Below are 15,372 nucleotides of genomic sequence, written 5' to 3' on the forward strand. Positions count from 1 at the left end.
GCAGTAAAAAGTCATGTGGTGGAACAATTTAAGAGTATGAATGACATTTTATAATAGCAGTGAGTCATCTCCTACAGTAATGCCAAATTGAATCATATGATTTAGTCATGGGACCTGTTAGCCATTCAAAATTTTTGTCCTTCCTTCCTTCCTTCCTCCCTTCCTTCCTTCCTTCCTTCCTTCCCTCCCTCCCTCCTTCCCTCCCTTCCTTCCTTCCTTCCTTCCTCCCTTCCTGCCTTCCTCCCTCCCTTTCTCCCACCCACTCTCCCTCCCTCAGAAGGACTGTACCAAGCTCTGTAAATGTGCCAAAGCTAACTTTTTTCTCAGCTGAAGAAAGAATGATTTCAACTTATAAAAGCAAAATTACCAAAGCAAGTGCTGACATACCCAAATGAACAAAGCTTCTGATTGTGAGTGTTTAATTCTCAAAAGAAACCGTTGCAAGCTCAAATTACCCTCCCTTTGTTTAGACAGTAAAGTCATGTTTGGTACATGATACAACTTGGCACAATTCTGATTGTAAAGAATGGGTTAGGCCAAGTAAAGAATTTTATGGATATAAGTATATATGCATGCATATTTTATGGGAGTAATGTCAACTCTGGATATTGCTGTCATGAAAGACCTGATGGAGATGATTGCAGAAAGTGAAGAGTTGAGGACATAGGAGGCCTTGCACTGGGATCATCACTGGTCCAGGATAGGTTCTTACACTGGGCGCGATTACCTGGAGCAAACTGACGAGTGATGCCTGATGAGGCTGAAGCTCAGTGAAGCAGCAAATACTGCATTATACAAGATGATTTGCAACAAAAGTAAGCAGGAACAACAGTGCTATCAGTGGAAATTGGGCCAACAACTGAGCTGAACTCCATGCTGATGTTACCTTCTAGGCACCCAAGGAGACTTGATTGGAATCAGCAACTGCAAAGCAATCTGCAACTTCTGAGATGTGACCAAAGCTTAGTATAGGAAGGTCCATCAGTCTGTGCAGTTCAGCAATGATCACCCAGAACAGGAGCAAAGAGAGTTTAGATTTTAGCAGCTGGCCCACTTTCCTATAGTGAAGTCTATTACCATTTGGAAAGAGGTGCTTGTATTCTTGGGGCATACATGAACAGAAATGGCTTCTAATCCTTCAAGGTCCAAATGGCATGTGATCACCACCTATAAATCATATAGTTAATATTAAGTACCTAGGTAATATGCAAAGTCCCTTCATATTGAAGCAGTTCAATGCAAGTAAAATGTTTGTATGTAAGAGAGATAATGGCCACCATGGGTAGCTCAACCATGCTCAATCTCTGATGCCAGCAACAGAGCCAGGCTGCTTCTAAAGCAAGAAAAAGACTCAGACGAATGCAAGGTGCAGCCTTGCCACATGCTCCTCCAAAGGTTAACAAAATTGTTAGTGTGCTCCATGTTTCAAAACATTGCTATTGAGAAAGACCTTGCAATAATCTTCCATGAAGGCCAGCAAAAGTAAAGAGAAGGAAAACAAAATAGAAGAAGGTACTGATGAGCTATTGACCTGGCTGGAAATGAGGTGCAAAGCTTTTTTTAGGATGGCCCACAAGTTAATTTTATGGATATAAATATATATGCATGCATATTTTGTGGAAGAATGTCAAAATTCTACCATCCGTGGTTAACTAAAGAAGTTAAGGAAAGCATCAAACTTAAGGAGAAATCATATAACTGAACAAGGATGAGTGGCAGGTCAGATGATTGGTCAGAATATAAAGAATGGCAGAGAATGACAAAGGTTAATCAGGAGAAAGAAATTAGAGTATGAGATGAAGATAGCTAGAAATATAAAAACAGATAGCAAGAGTTTCTACAGGTATTTAAAAAGGAAAAGAATAATTAAAGTGAGTGTTGGTGCTCTAGAAAGTGACAGTGGGGAGTTAATAGTAGATAATAAGGAAATGGAAGATTAAATTAAGAAGTATTTTGCTTCTGTCTTCACTATATAGGATACAAAAAACATTCCAGTAATAGCTGTAAATCAGGAGGTGGAAGGGAGAGGGGAACTTGGTTAAAATTACAATCACTAGGGGAGCAGTACTGAGCAAATTGATGGAGCTGTGGGCTGACAAGCCTTCAGATTCTGATGGACCTCATCCTAGGGTCTTAAAAGAAATGGCTAATGAGCTAATAGAGGCGTTGGTGTTAATTTTCCAAAATTCCCTAGGTTCTGGAAAGGTTTCATCAGACTAGAAAGCAGCAAATATAACCCCTCTATTCAAGATGGGATGGAGGCAGAAAACAGGAAATCAATTAGCTTGATGTCTCATGTGGGGAAGGTATTAGAATCAATCTTTAAGGAAATTATAGCTGGGCACTTAGAGAAACTCAAGATAATTGGGAAGAGTCAGCATGGTTTTATGAAAGGGAAATCATGTTTAACCAATGTACTGGAGTTCTTTGAAGGAGTAACATGTGCCGTGGATAAAGGGGACCCTGTAGATGTACTGCACTTGGATTTCCAGAAGGCTTTTGATAAGGTGCTACATCAAAGGTTATTGCAGAAAATAAAAGCTCATTGTGTAGGTGCTAACATATTAGCATGGATAGATTGGCTGGCTGGCAGAATACAGAGAGTATGCATAAATCGGTCTTTGTCTGATTGGCAGGATGTGATGAGTGGAGTCCTGCTGGGGCCTCAACTTTTTACAATTTACATCAATGACTTAGATGAAGGGAGTGAAGGCATGGTGGCTAAATTTGCAGATGACACAAAGGTAGGAAAGTATGTTGTGAAGAGGACACGAGGAGGTTTCAGATGGATATATAGGTTAAGGGAGTGGGCAAAAATCTGGCAAATTGAGTATAATGTAGGAAAATGTGAAATTGTTCACTTTGGTGGGAAGAATAAAAAAGAATATTACTTAAACGAAGAACTGTTGCAGAATTCTGAGGCGCAGAGGGATCTAGGTAGTTTAGTGCATGAGTCACAAAAAATAGTATGCAAGTAATTAAGAAGGTTAATGGAATGCTCTCCTTTATTACTAGAAGAATTGAACATATAAGTAAGGATGTTATGCTTCAGTTATACAGGGCTTTGGTGAGACCACATAAAACATGCAGTTTTAGTCTCCTTCTGTAGAGATGGATGTAAATGTGTAGGAGGTGGTCCAGAGGAGGTTTATTGTATTGATACCTGGAATGAGCAGGTTGTCTTATAAGAAAAGGTTAGGCAGACTGGTCTTGTTTCCACCTGAGTTTAGAAGAGTGAGGGGTGACTTGATTGAAGTACATAAGTCCTCAACAGTTTTGACAAAGTGGGCATGGAAATGATGTTTTCTCTTATGGGTGAGTCCAGAACTAGGGGGCACTGTTTTAAAATTAGGGGGTGCCTTTTTAGGACAGGCGATGAGGAGAATTTTTTTTTCTCTCAGAGGGCTGTGCAACTTTGGAACTTTCCACCTATGAAGGCGGTGGAGATGGGGGTCATTGAATTTTTAAGACATAGGTAGATAGATTCTTTTTAGGCAAGGGAATCAAAGGTTATTGGAGGTAGATGAGAATGTGGAATTCAAAATACAAACAGATCAGTTATGATCTCATAAATGGCGGAGCAAGCTCAAGGGGCCGAATGGCCTACTTCTGCTGCCATTTCGTATGTCTGTAAGTGGCTGAAATTGCTTTTTCTCATTTGCATTAAATGAACTAGAATTTTCTTTTTGTTTTGTTGAAGTAGTCAGTTTTCATAAAAAAACGAATTGCAGAATTTGACTCATGAAAGTAGTGAATTCTATTGGTCACTGTTATATATGGCAGCTTGTAAGTGCATGTGGTCGCTAAGTGCTTATGTGTCACTCAGTAGGGTCAATCTTTTGAGTATTTTGTGAAGTTACAGGCACACGTCCAGCGGACAGGGTTCCTGGCCACAGTGTGTACTTGGAAAATTATCTCTAGTGTGTTATCCTAATGTGCTTATCAGCTGTTATGAGTCATGAATTTCTATATATGTGTAGTGTCTGTCTGTGATCGACTTGCTTCTTTAAGCCAAGAGGCAACACGTTGATGCCAACTGTTGTGCTTGAAATTCAGTGTGCCCTCTGGCTGGATTGCAACATCTGATGTATCCTGTATTGAGCCACTGGAGTAGATCCTTGGTTTTAGACACAGAAGGAAGCCATTTGGCCCATGTCTGTGCCAGCTCTGTGCTGGAACAATCCAAAACTAATTCCAAAGCCCCCCTTTCTGTCTTTTTCCACTGCCCTGAATCCCCCAAATATTGCAACAAATATTTAACCAATTTTGTTGTAAATTGTCTCTGTCTGAATCATTTCCTGTAACAACACATTTCATACCCACTATGTAAGGAACAACTGCTAACTCTCCCTCCACAAACATAGTGCTTCTTTTCCTGATGATCCTTTATCACTGATTCTAACAAAACCTCTTGTGCAACACATTAGATACTTAGAAAATTTACAATATACAAGGAGGCCATTTAGCCCATTGTGTTTGTGCCAAAAAAAGAGTTATCCAGCCTAATCCCTCTTTCCAGCTCTTCTAGTCCTGTGGGTAACAGCACTTCAAGTGCATATCCAAATATTTTAAAAAATGTGATGAGGGTTTCAGCCTTGTTGAGTATTTTCTGAAAATTCCTAAATATTAAATCTACTGCATTCATTTCTTTTATGTACTCGATCTGTCACTTCTTAAAAAATGTCCTTCAAAATTTGTCAAAACACAATCCTAAATTTCCCTACTGCTACCTTTGGTGATACCCATGGAATGACTTGTGCAAAGCTTGGTGCTAGCACAGATCTGACGCTGAAATCTCTGTCAATTGGACTGCTTTTTATTCATTCAAGGGGTCTGAGTGTTGTTAGCAAGACCAGCACTTGTTCCCCATCCCTCAATGCTCCTGAGAAGGTGGTGGTGAGCCGCCTTCTTGAATTGCTGCAGTTCATCTGGTGTAGGTAGATCCACAGTGCTGTTTGGAAGGGAGTTCCAGATTTTTAACGAACTGGCAGTGAAGGAATAGTGATATAATTCCATGTCAGGATGGCGTGTGGCTTGGAGGGGAACTTGCAAGTGGTGGTGTTCCCGTGTGTCTGCTTCTGTTGTTCTTTTACGTAGTCGCGGTTGCAGGTTTGGAAGGTGCTGTCGAAAGAGCCTTGGCATGTTGCTGCAGTGGGAATTGTAGATGGTACACACTACTGCCACTGTGTGTCAGTGGTGGAAGGAGTGAATGTTTATTGTAGTGGATGGGGTGTCAATCAAGCGGGCTGCTTTGTCCTGGATGGTGTCAAGTTTCTTGAGTGTTGTTGGAGTTGCACTCATCCAGGCAAGTGGGAGTATTCCATCACACTCCTGTCGTCTAGATGGTGCACATACCTTGGAGAGTCAGGAGGTGAGTTACTCACCACAGAATTCCTACCTCTGACCTCTTCTTGTAGCCACTACTTATATGGCTGGTCCAGGTAAGTTTCTGATCGATGGTAAGCCCCCAGAATGTTGATGGTAGGGGTGTTCAGCATTGGTAATGCCATTGAATGTCAAGGGGAGATGGTAAGCTTCTCTTTTGTCCAGGCTTGCTGCATGCAAATACAGACTGCTTCAGTATCTGAAGAGTTGAGACTGGTTCTGTACACTGTGCAATCATCGGAACATCCATTCTTCTGAGTTTAGGATGGGGGCAAGGTCATTTGTGAAGAGGCCAAAGATAGTTGGGCCTATACGCCACCCTGACGAACTCCTGTAATGATGTCCTGGGGCTGAGATGACTGGCCTCCAACAACCATAACCATTTTCCTTTGTACTAGGCCCAAGCTGGTATTTTCTTCTTTCTTCCATTTTATTTGGCAAGTAAACTGATATTTTCACACCTCAACTATTTCAAAGATTTTCATGTTATGGCCCAGAACTTCTGTTCCCGGGGGCTCGTACCCGGAGGTACCCCAGAAGATGTGCTGAGGAAGTCCTCACGCAAGGACGGCATAGGAATTGCCCAGGAAGTTCAGCCTTTGGTTGGGCAATTATCCTGTGCCTGGAACCATCCGAAACTCTGACTTAAATTGGGGTTTCGGATGGTTCGAACTTTCTTAGCAGAGTAATTACCCAGAAACATTAGAAGGATTAAAACCGCTTCTAACTCTTGGGTAAGTCTGGTACTGACCACCCTCTGACCCCCACTGGACTCCCCTCCCAATCTCCGACTACCCCCCCCAACCCCATCCCTGTCCTGTGACTCCTCCTCCCCCCCCCCCCCCTACACTCCTACCTCCCTGACTACCTTCCAGCCCCCAACTACCATCCCAACACCCCCCCCGCCGACTACTCCCCCGACTAGCCCCCAATCCCCCGATTACCCTCCTGACTACCCTGCACCCCCAACTACACCCTCTCCCCGACTACCCTCCTGAATACCCCAACTCCTGACTACACTCCTGACCACCTGACCCTCCCCAGCTACCCCCGACCACACCCTCAACCACAAAGCGATCACCCGGTACCCCTTTGACCACGCTGCCCCCTAGCCACCACTCGTCCACCTCCGCCGACCACCCCACCCCTCACCACCCATCCTGTCCACCCCAGACCATCTTCTCCTGACCACCCGACCTCCCCTAACCAACAGACAACCCCTCCTTAACAACCACCACACCCCCAACCACCTTAACCCCTCACACATTTATCTTACCCATTTACCTTCTCACTGGCTTCTCAAAGTGGCTGGGACCTTTAAACTTAGTGGTTTACAGCAGCTAGTGTCGTAAAAAGTGGGTATGTCTACACTTGCCCCAATGCTTCTGCCCTGCAGTGGATGGACTTGGAGCTGCTGAACTGTACATTTCTTACCAGGCGCGGGTCAAAAGTCTGGGCAAGAAATGTGCAGCTCCTGACCTGCGGAAGTAAAAAGGAGCGGAGTAGCAATCCAACAGTGAATGTGACTCCACGGAAGCTATGGGCCCACATTTTCCATCCTTTCTGACTGCTGATTCATCCCGTATTGTTCATGAGCAAGAAAGCTCATGTGAAATTATAAATTCACTATTGGAAGACTATCCCCATAATGTGATAATTCCAATAATATAACTTATTTAAAAAATGCATTTTGGTTACCTGGTTGTGACTATTTCAATAAAAAGCACATTCCATTATTGGGTGGAATAGAGGGTACAAATTGTCTTTGTATCTTTAGGACTTGAGTTTGAGTCCAGCAAAGACTGAATGATGAAAGATTTCTCCTGTTGCTACAGAAGTTCTGTAATGGAAGTTAATTGGCCAACAGTGCAAAGCAAGCTTTACAGATGGTGTCCTTCAGGCCCTCAAAGTTATAGCCAAGAACAGCCTAAATGGATAACTTTGGATCAGCTGGCCACAAGACAGTGCCTATGGACTCGCAGTGCTCCAGGACCTATTGAAACTGGTTGGAAGCTCATAAAACCTCCTGAGATGTAAAGAAATGATCCAAGGTAAACAATTATTTAATAGAGCAATACTTAAGAGAAATGCAAACTATGGCTGTACTAGCTGTCAGAGAGTCATAAATAATTTTCTAAACTCAAATGAAATATCCAGTTCAGGAAACTGTTTAAGATCCAAGTGCCATCAAAATTGCACAGCTGCAGGCAGTATGTGAAGGACGGCATAAGTATTTCCTCAGAACTACTAGCATGCAGCAGCTATAACCAAACCATACAGTGTTCAGGTGCATGTCTGACTTTCAGAATGAAGAATAAATACTTATCAAAAGAAATTAGATAGGAGACTGGTGTGAATGAAGGTGGTAAAAGAAGGATAATTCTAAAAGGTTAGCTATTTATGCCTAGATACTTTACTTTCTTGGAAAATATACTTTATTCATAAAATTTGTAAGGTACATTACATAATAGTTCAAGTTTGACATCACATAAAGTGCAATTTATATCAGATTCTTTCAATATAGTACATGAGGTGCCTCATTACACTTGCCATTATAGATTATATTTACAATGGACATTTAAATTTCATGTCAAACATTCTCTAGCACATACAGCCCGAAGGGTTGTACAACGTTGGGAGGGCCTTAGCAGTGGTATTTCTCCATTGAGCCTTTGTGATGGATGCCCTGAGCTTTATTGTGTCACATAGTCTTGGACCCTGGAATGTGCCTGTCTGCAACATTCAGTCGTTGACAGCTCTTTGCACTGGAAGACCAGCAAGTTTCATGCAGATTACAAGTGCGCCTTTCGTTGGGTTGATGGTCCTCCAGCAGCAGGCCTAGACACAAGTCTAAACTCAGCCTTGCCCAGGATATAGTGTGAGCATTTACATAGTGGCTTTCATGTGCTGAGGATGTCCTAAAGCAGTCCGCAGTCAATGAAGCACTTTTGAAGTGTTGTCACTGTTATATTATTGGCAAACATGGCAGCCAATTTGCATACACCAAGAACCTACAAACAGCAATGAGAATAAATTACCAGATAATCTATTTTATCAGGCTTTGGTTCTAGGATAAATGTCAACCAGGTCACCAAAAGAACTCCCTCACTCTTCTTCAAATAGTAATAATTTGTCTGTAAAGATAGACAGGATCTCATTCTTATCTGAAACACAGCGGGGAGAATTTTCTCCGCGTTGGGGGTGCTGAGCGGGTGCGGGCTCGTTCCCGTTCCCGCATGCTGACCTGAAGATTCTGGCCAGCATCTCTGACAGTGCATCGCTTCTTCACTAATGTACTAAAGTGTCAGCCTAGATTATCACTTTAAGTCTCTGTTCCATCAGCCAAAGGTTCAATGACACCTTCTCATTACAGTCTGGGATGGGCAATGAATGTGGCCTTGCCAATGTTAGCCACATCCTGTGAATATATAAAAACTGTATAGTGCTAAAGTAACATTTATGAGTTAACTGAATTGTCACAGCATGAATTTTATTTACTATTTGTATGTCAAAACCAATATCAGAACAAAAATAAATCCCTCAGTGTCAGAAAATACCCAACCAGAAACAAGATGCCCAACCAGAAGCAGAAAATTCAATCTAAGGCCGGAATCTTCCGCCCCTGTTGGCAGGCTTGAGCAGACAATATAGCGAGAAGACCAAAAATCAGTTTTACGTCATCGTGAAACCAGTTTGCGATCATCCATTCTGCCCGTCATTGGCGGACCGCGTTTCCCACCGCTGGACGTCGGGAATGTCATTTTAATACACTTGCATCTAATTATAAGCCCTGCGGCCAGAATCATCCCCTCATGCTGGATCATTTGGGGACATCATGCCAACGTGTTTCACAACTGCACATCAGCGACATGCACCTGGCGAGCTACACTTCACTCGGGACTTCGAGGTTTGTGTGCCTACCTCTCTTTGGGCAGTGCTCGTGGTCATTAGCACCAAGTTTTGCAGGCAACTATCACATTACTTTTAGGGGCACTCACGGGCAGGTCTCTACTTCCCAGACCAGCCATAAGGTGCGGGTGGCTTTTCAACAGCTGCAGAGCTAGGGCTTGCTTGGGGAAGGATGGGTAACTCAGAAATCAAAGTTCTAAATTGGGGGAAGGTCGATTTTAATAAGATCAAATATGGTTTGGCCAGAGTGGGCTGGGAGCAGCTACTTTTAAGTAAATCTGCGCTAGAGCAGTGGGACTCATTCAAGAAGGAAATAGGGAGAGTACAGGACCAACATATTCCAATAAAGATAAAGGGTGGGTCCAACAAATCCAGGGAACCCTGGATGTCGAGGGATATACAGGATTGGATGAAGAGAAAAAGACAGGCTTATGGCAGATACCAAGGGCTCAAAACAGCGTAAGCCTTAGAAGAATATAGAATGTTAGGGGGGATGTTTAAAAGGAAATTAGGAGAGCAAAAAGGGGGCATGATAAAACATCGGCTGGAAATAAAGGAAAATCCAAAGTTATTTTACAAGTACATTAAGAGAAAGAGGATAACTCGGGAAAGAGTAGGGCCTATTAAGGACCATAGTGGTAATTTGTGTGTGGAGCCGGAAGACATAGGTAGGGTTCTAAATGAATACTTTGTGTCGGTTTTCGCAAATGAGAGGGACGACGTGGGTATGAAAATCCGGCAGAAGGACTGTGATATAATTAAAGAAATTAGCATAGAAAGGGAGGAAGTTCTAAATGGCCTGGCAGGCTTAAAAGTAAATAAATCTCTAGGCCTGGATGAAATGTATCCCAGGCTGTTGAGTGAGGCAAGCGAGAAGATAGCAGGGGCGCTGGCAATAATTTTCAATACCTCTCTGGCCACAGGAGAGGTGCCAGAGGACTGGAGGACAGCCAATGTGATACCATTGTTCAAGAAGGGAGGAAGGGATAAACTAGGGAACTATAGGCCAGTCAGTGTAACCTTCAGAAGCAATTCTGAGGGACAGAATTAATGTACACTTGGAGAGGCAGGGATTAATCAAGGACAGTCAGCATGGTTTTGTTAAGGGGAGGTTATGTCTGACCAATTTGATTGAATTTTTCAAAGAGGTGACCAGGTGTATAGATGAGGGCATTGCATTTAACGTAGTCTACTTGGACTTCAGCAAGGCTTTTGATAAGGACCCGCGTGGGAGACTGATAACGAAGGTAAGAGCCCTTGGGATCCAAGGCAGTTTGGCAAATTGGATCCAGAATTGGCTGAGTGGCCGAAGCAGAGGGTGATTGTTGAGGGGTGTTTTTGTGACTGGATGCCTATGTCCAGTGGGGTTCCACAGGGATCGGTGTTGGGTCCCTTGCTGTTTGAGGTATATATAAACGATTTAGACTTGAATGTAGTTCAAGTAAGTTTGCGGATGACACGAAAATTGGTGGGGTGATAAATAGTGAGGAGGATAGCCTTAGATTACTGGAGGATATAGGGCTGGTCAGATGGGCTGATCGGAGGCAAGTGGAATTTAATCCTGATAAGTGTGAGGTGATGCACTTGGGCAGGACAAACAAGGCATGGGAATACACGATGAATGGTAGAACCCTGGGAAGTACCGAGGATCAGAGGGACCTCGGTGTGCATGTCCACCGGTCCCTTAAGGTAGCGGGACAGGTAGGTAAGGTGGTTAAGAAGGCATACGGGATACTTGCCTTTATTAGCTGAGGCATAGAATATAAGAACGGGGAGGTTATGCTGGAACTGTATAAAATGCAGGTTAGGCCACAGCTAGAGTATTGCATGCAGTTCTGGAATCCGAATTATAGGAAGGATGTGATTGCACTAGAGAGAGTGCAAAGGAGATTTACCAGGATGTTGCCTGGGCTGGAGAGTTTTAGTTATGAGGCGAGATTGGATATCCAGACTGGGGTTATTTTCCTTGGAGCAGAGGAGATTGAGGGGGAACATGATTGAGGTTTATAAAATTATGAGAGGCATAGTTAGGGTAGACAAGAAGGAACTGTTCCCCTTGGTGAAGGGATCAATAACCAGGGGGCATAGATTTAAGGTAAGGGGCAGGAAGTTTAGAGGGGATGTGAGGAAGAATTTTTTCACCCAGAGGGTGGTGGGAATCTGGAACTCATTGCCTGAAAGGGTGGTAGAGGCAGAAACCCTCATAACATTTAAGAAGTATTTGCGATGCCATGGCATACAAGGCTATGGGCCTAGTGCTGTAAAATGGGATTAGAGTAGTTAGGTTCTTGTTTGATTGGCGCAGACTCAATGGGCTGAAGGGCCTTTTTCTGTGCTGTAGACCTCTATGACTATGACTCTAGCTGCAGTTTAAATATGGTGCCCTGCGTGAGGAATTGGTGAAGTAACTGTGTGGCGGGCATATTGGAGGCCGCCCGCCAGTGAGACTGCGCATTTCCTGTGGCTGCATAATTAATGAGGCAAGAATGCGATGATACTGTGCGAAAAGCCACCATTACGGCCGGCAGGTAAAATGTCTTTTTCCCACCCGCTACCACGCTTAGTGCCAATTGGGATGATTCCACCGTAAGAATGCTGGAGAAGTTCTAATGCTGGCCTACAGGTGGAGTGTTGACCTCACTGACCAAGTCCTCAATCATTGCCACACATCTGGTTCATATATTGTCAAGGAAGAAATTGAAAGGAGCTGACATGTCACCTGACTGTCACTTGAGTTCAGTTTTCAAGGTTCAGGCAGCTTGGCAGCATTTGCTGTCAACACAATCAGTACGTTATACACTTCTATTGCAAAGATTGAATTCGCCTATGGATGACTTTAATTAAAGTTCATCAAAGAGACTTGGTTGCCATCTTAAAAGGGGAATTGCTGCAATTTTGAAAGGGCAAGGGCCACACATCATAATCATCATAAGCAGCTCATAAAGGCATTGACAGAGGCCCTATTAGCCACAATTGATGTGTGGTCTGAAGGAATCAAGAAGTCTCAAGAGAAAATCAAAGTACTTATACCCTCATTGAAGTTCCAGAATATTATTAATACTGTGAAGGTAAGATGTTAATATACCTGCTGGGTAAATTCTAATATATGAGTTATATGCAAATATTGGTGACTAATAGGGATTGAATTTGACTCCCCTTTTCCCAGCGGAGAGTAGGCAGGAGGCCACTGAGATAGAACAGAAGAATCACCTACTCCTTTCTAGGGTAATGACAACCGTCCCAAGTGGTAGGTCTTTAAACATGCAGATCGGACTCTAATTCATCATGAGGGTCTAATCAGCTCTTTTAACCTGAGACTTGAGTGGGGAAAAGAGGTGGCTTCTACATCCATCCAAACCTGATGGGAACAGGAGCCAGAAGAGGCCCATCATTTAAAAATCTTTTGTTATGCACTTCTGAAATGTCTTGCTTTTTCCTCAACTGAGAATTTCCCCTCCACTGTGGTTGGCAAGGCCCTCAACTGTGTCCGACCCATTCCCTGCACTTCTGCTCTCACCCCTTCCTCTCCCTCCCAGAACCGCAATCAGGTTCCCCTTGTCCTCACTTTCAATCCCACTAGCCTCCACATTCAAAAGATCATCCTTCGCCATTTTACCCACGTCCAGCATTATGCCACCCCAACCACATCTTCCCCTCCGCTCCCCTATCAGCACAGAGGAACCAATCCCCCTGTGACACCCTGTCTGCTCTTCAGTCACCCCAGCAACTCGTCCCCTTATCCCAGCATCTTCCGCTGCAATTGCAGGAGGTGTAATTGCCCCTTTACCTCCTCTCTCCTCACTGTTCAAGGCCCCAAACACTCCTTCTAGATGAAGCACTGATTTACTTGGACTTCTTTCAATTTAGTATATTATATTCGCTGCTCACAATGTGGTGAAATCTAAATTGGGGAGACCAATCGCACACTTGGTGACTGCTTTAGGGAACATGACCACTTAGTCCACAAGAAATACCCCAAGGTTCCCATTGCTTGCCGTTTTAATTCACCACCTTGCTCTCATGCTCACATTTCTGTCCTCGGCTTGCTGCAGTGTTCCAGTAAAATTCAAGACAAGCTGGAGGAACAGCACCTCATCTTCCATTAGGCACCTTACAGCCTTCTGGACTCAACATTGAGTTCAACAATTTCAGACCATGAACTCTCCCCCATTTTGATTCTTTTTTTCACATGTGGCAGTCTGAATCTGTTTTTTTGTGTTTTTGCTTTGGGACAGAGCTGTTAATTATTCTGCTATTCTCACTCACTCTGGATAAATACTTTGTTTCTTTGCTACGACCATTGCCACTCCCTTTGCCTTTTGTTCCATAATATCTTTGTTATTTAATTTCTCCTGTGCACTACTTTAACCCAGACCTTCCCTTTTGTTCTTCCTTCACCTGCCACCCTTTCAATGGCATAAAACCCTTCACAGTTCTATCTTACTTCAGTTCTGAAGAAAAGCCATACTTGACTCAAAATATTAACTCTGCTTCTCTCTCCACAGATGTTGCCAGACCTGCTGGGTATTTCCAGCATTTCTGTTTTTATTTCAGATTTCCAGCATCTGCAGTATTTTGCTTTTATTTAAAAATCTTGTGTTGTTTTCTTTGTTGACCAAGAAAAATTTGAGTACTCCTCTAGGCTGCATAAGGAAGCCTTGGCTTTCACTGCTTCAGGCTTCCACCCCCATCCTCTCCCTTCACCCTTTTCTCTGACCAGGATTTCCCTTCCAGAGAACTTACTTTGTGTTGAGGACCATTCCCCTCTATCTCGAGGGAAGGGCTGTGTGCGCTGTTTGATGGGCTATTGCTGCCTGATTTTAACAGCCAGTAAATTGCTTCCAACTGTCTTTGCAGGGATTTTGGTCAGGAAGTTGGGAAGTGGAATGTTAATGAGAAATAATTATACGTGTAACAGAAATAAAACGGCGCAGAAATGAATATTGTTGAAAAGAGAGTCATGTTGCTGAAGCTTTTCAACTTGTGCTCATCATGACAAACACAAGAATGCCAAATTTTAAACAATCCCAATTTATACTACAGGCTGATTCGTTGACTCTGATTGGCCGAGGCATTGCCTTGGAGAAAGTAACGGGGAACTATAGGCTCACCAAGTTCCAACACTTCTCTCCTATAGTATAAATTGTTGTGATCGTTTGCCCTGATGAGTGCGAGACGAAAAGTTTTGGCAACATGTCTCTCTTTTTAACAATATTCAGGCACAGAAATGACTGGAGAAAAAGGGGAAGAAGTCTAGTTCTTAAAAATCTATGCCCTGTAGGGATCAATAGGTTGGACTGTATTAACTTTTAAATGATAGAAGTTCTATGGAATAACAGCCCCGTTTGACATTTTGGGAACTCAAAAACAGGCGCAGGGCTTGCAATGCATGATTAACCTGGGCCTGTTTGTTCCCTTACAGGCATATAAAGTTGGTCCTGCCTGCTAATTATAATGATTATAACTTTCCACCCAGTGCCAAATGCACCACTGCGTTGCTGCACCCCTCAGCATGGGGCCCAAGTATGTGTGAGACTATCATGACTTAAAGCTAATCTGCGCATCTTAGAACCAGGCTGCACCTCTTAGAGGAGAATACAGACATACTGCTCTGCAGTTCTGATGGCCTCAAGATTCTTGTCCATGTGTATCTGTGTCTAGAATCAATAAATGAACCCACAACATCTTTGCACAACCCTTAGGAGTGATTGGTGCCTTTATATCTGGCTGCAGCAGGTGTTGAATCTGGTTATGGAAGACATTTTGAGCGAAGAGTTAATATGGTGCCACAGGGCAGGGAATTTGCTGTCTGCTGCAGCACTGGAGGCCTTAGTGTAGGAAGTGGACAAGAAGGAAGGGATCCTCTATCCACAGGGGGCCAGGAGGCCCTCCAGATCAACAGAGAGAGTGTAGTGATAAATGTCAGTGAAATCTTCATCTTCAGATGTTATACCCTTACAAATGAACCAGTACCTTCACATGTTGTTCACCAACCCCTCTTCACTGAACTACCAATATTCTTTATGAAGCATGACTCATGCCTAACATTCATATCCTCATCTCATCCTTGTTGTAATA

The 15,372-nt window shown here is 43.4% G+C and overlaps 1 long non-coding RNA gene across 1 annotated transcript in view; it reads left to right on the forward strand.

The window, feature by feature from the left end:
* The first annotated feature begins 214 nt into the window (after nucleotides 1–214).
* LOC144692953 (uncharacterized) overlaps nucleotides 215–15,372 on the forward strand; it is a 152,861-nt gene continuing 137,703 nt past the window's right edge. Inside the window, exon 1 of the long non-coding RNA XR_013579430.1 lies at nucleotides 215–410. This is a non-coding gene — a long non-coding RNA (uncharacterized LOC144692953). The remainder of the gene's footprint in view (nucleotides 411–15,372) is intronic.

Source organism: Cetorhinus maximus, chromosome 18 (assembly GCF_964194155.1).
Source record: "Cetorhinus maximus chromosome 18, sCetMax3.hap1.1, whole genome shotgun sequence".
Taxonomy (NCBI): domain Eukaryota; kingdom Metazoa; phylum Chordata; class Chondrichthyes; order Lamniformes; family Cetorhinidae; genus Cetorhinus; species Cetorhinus maximus.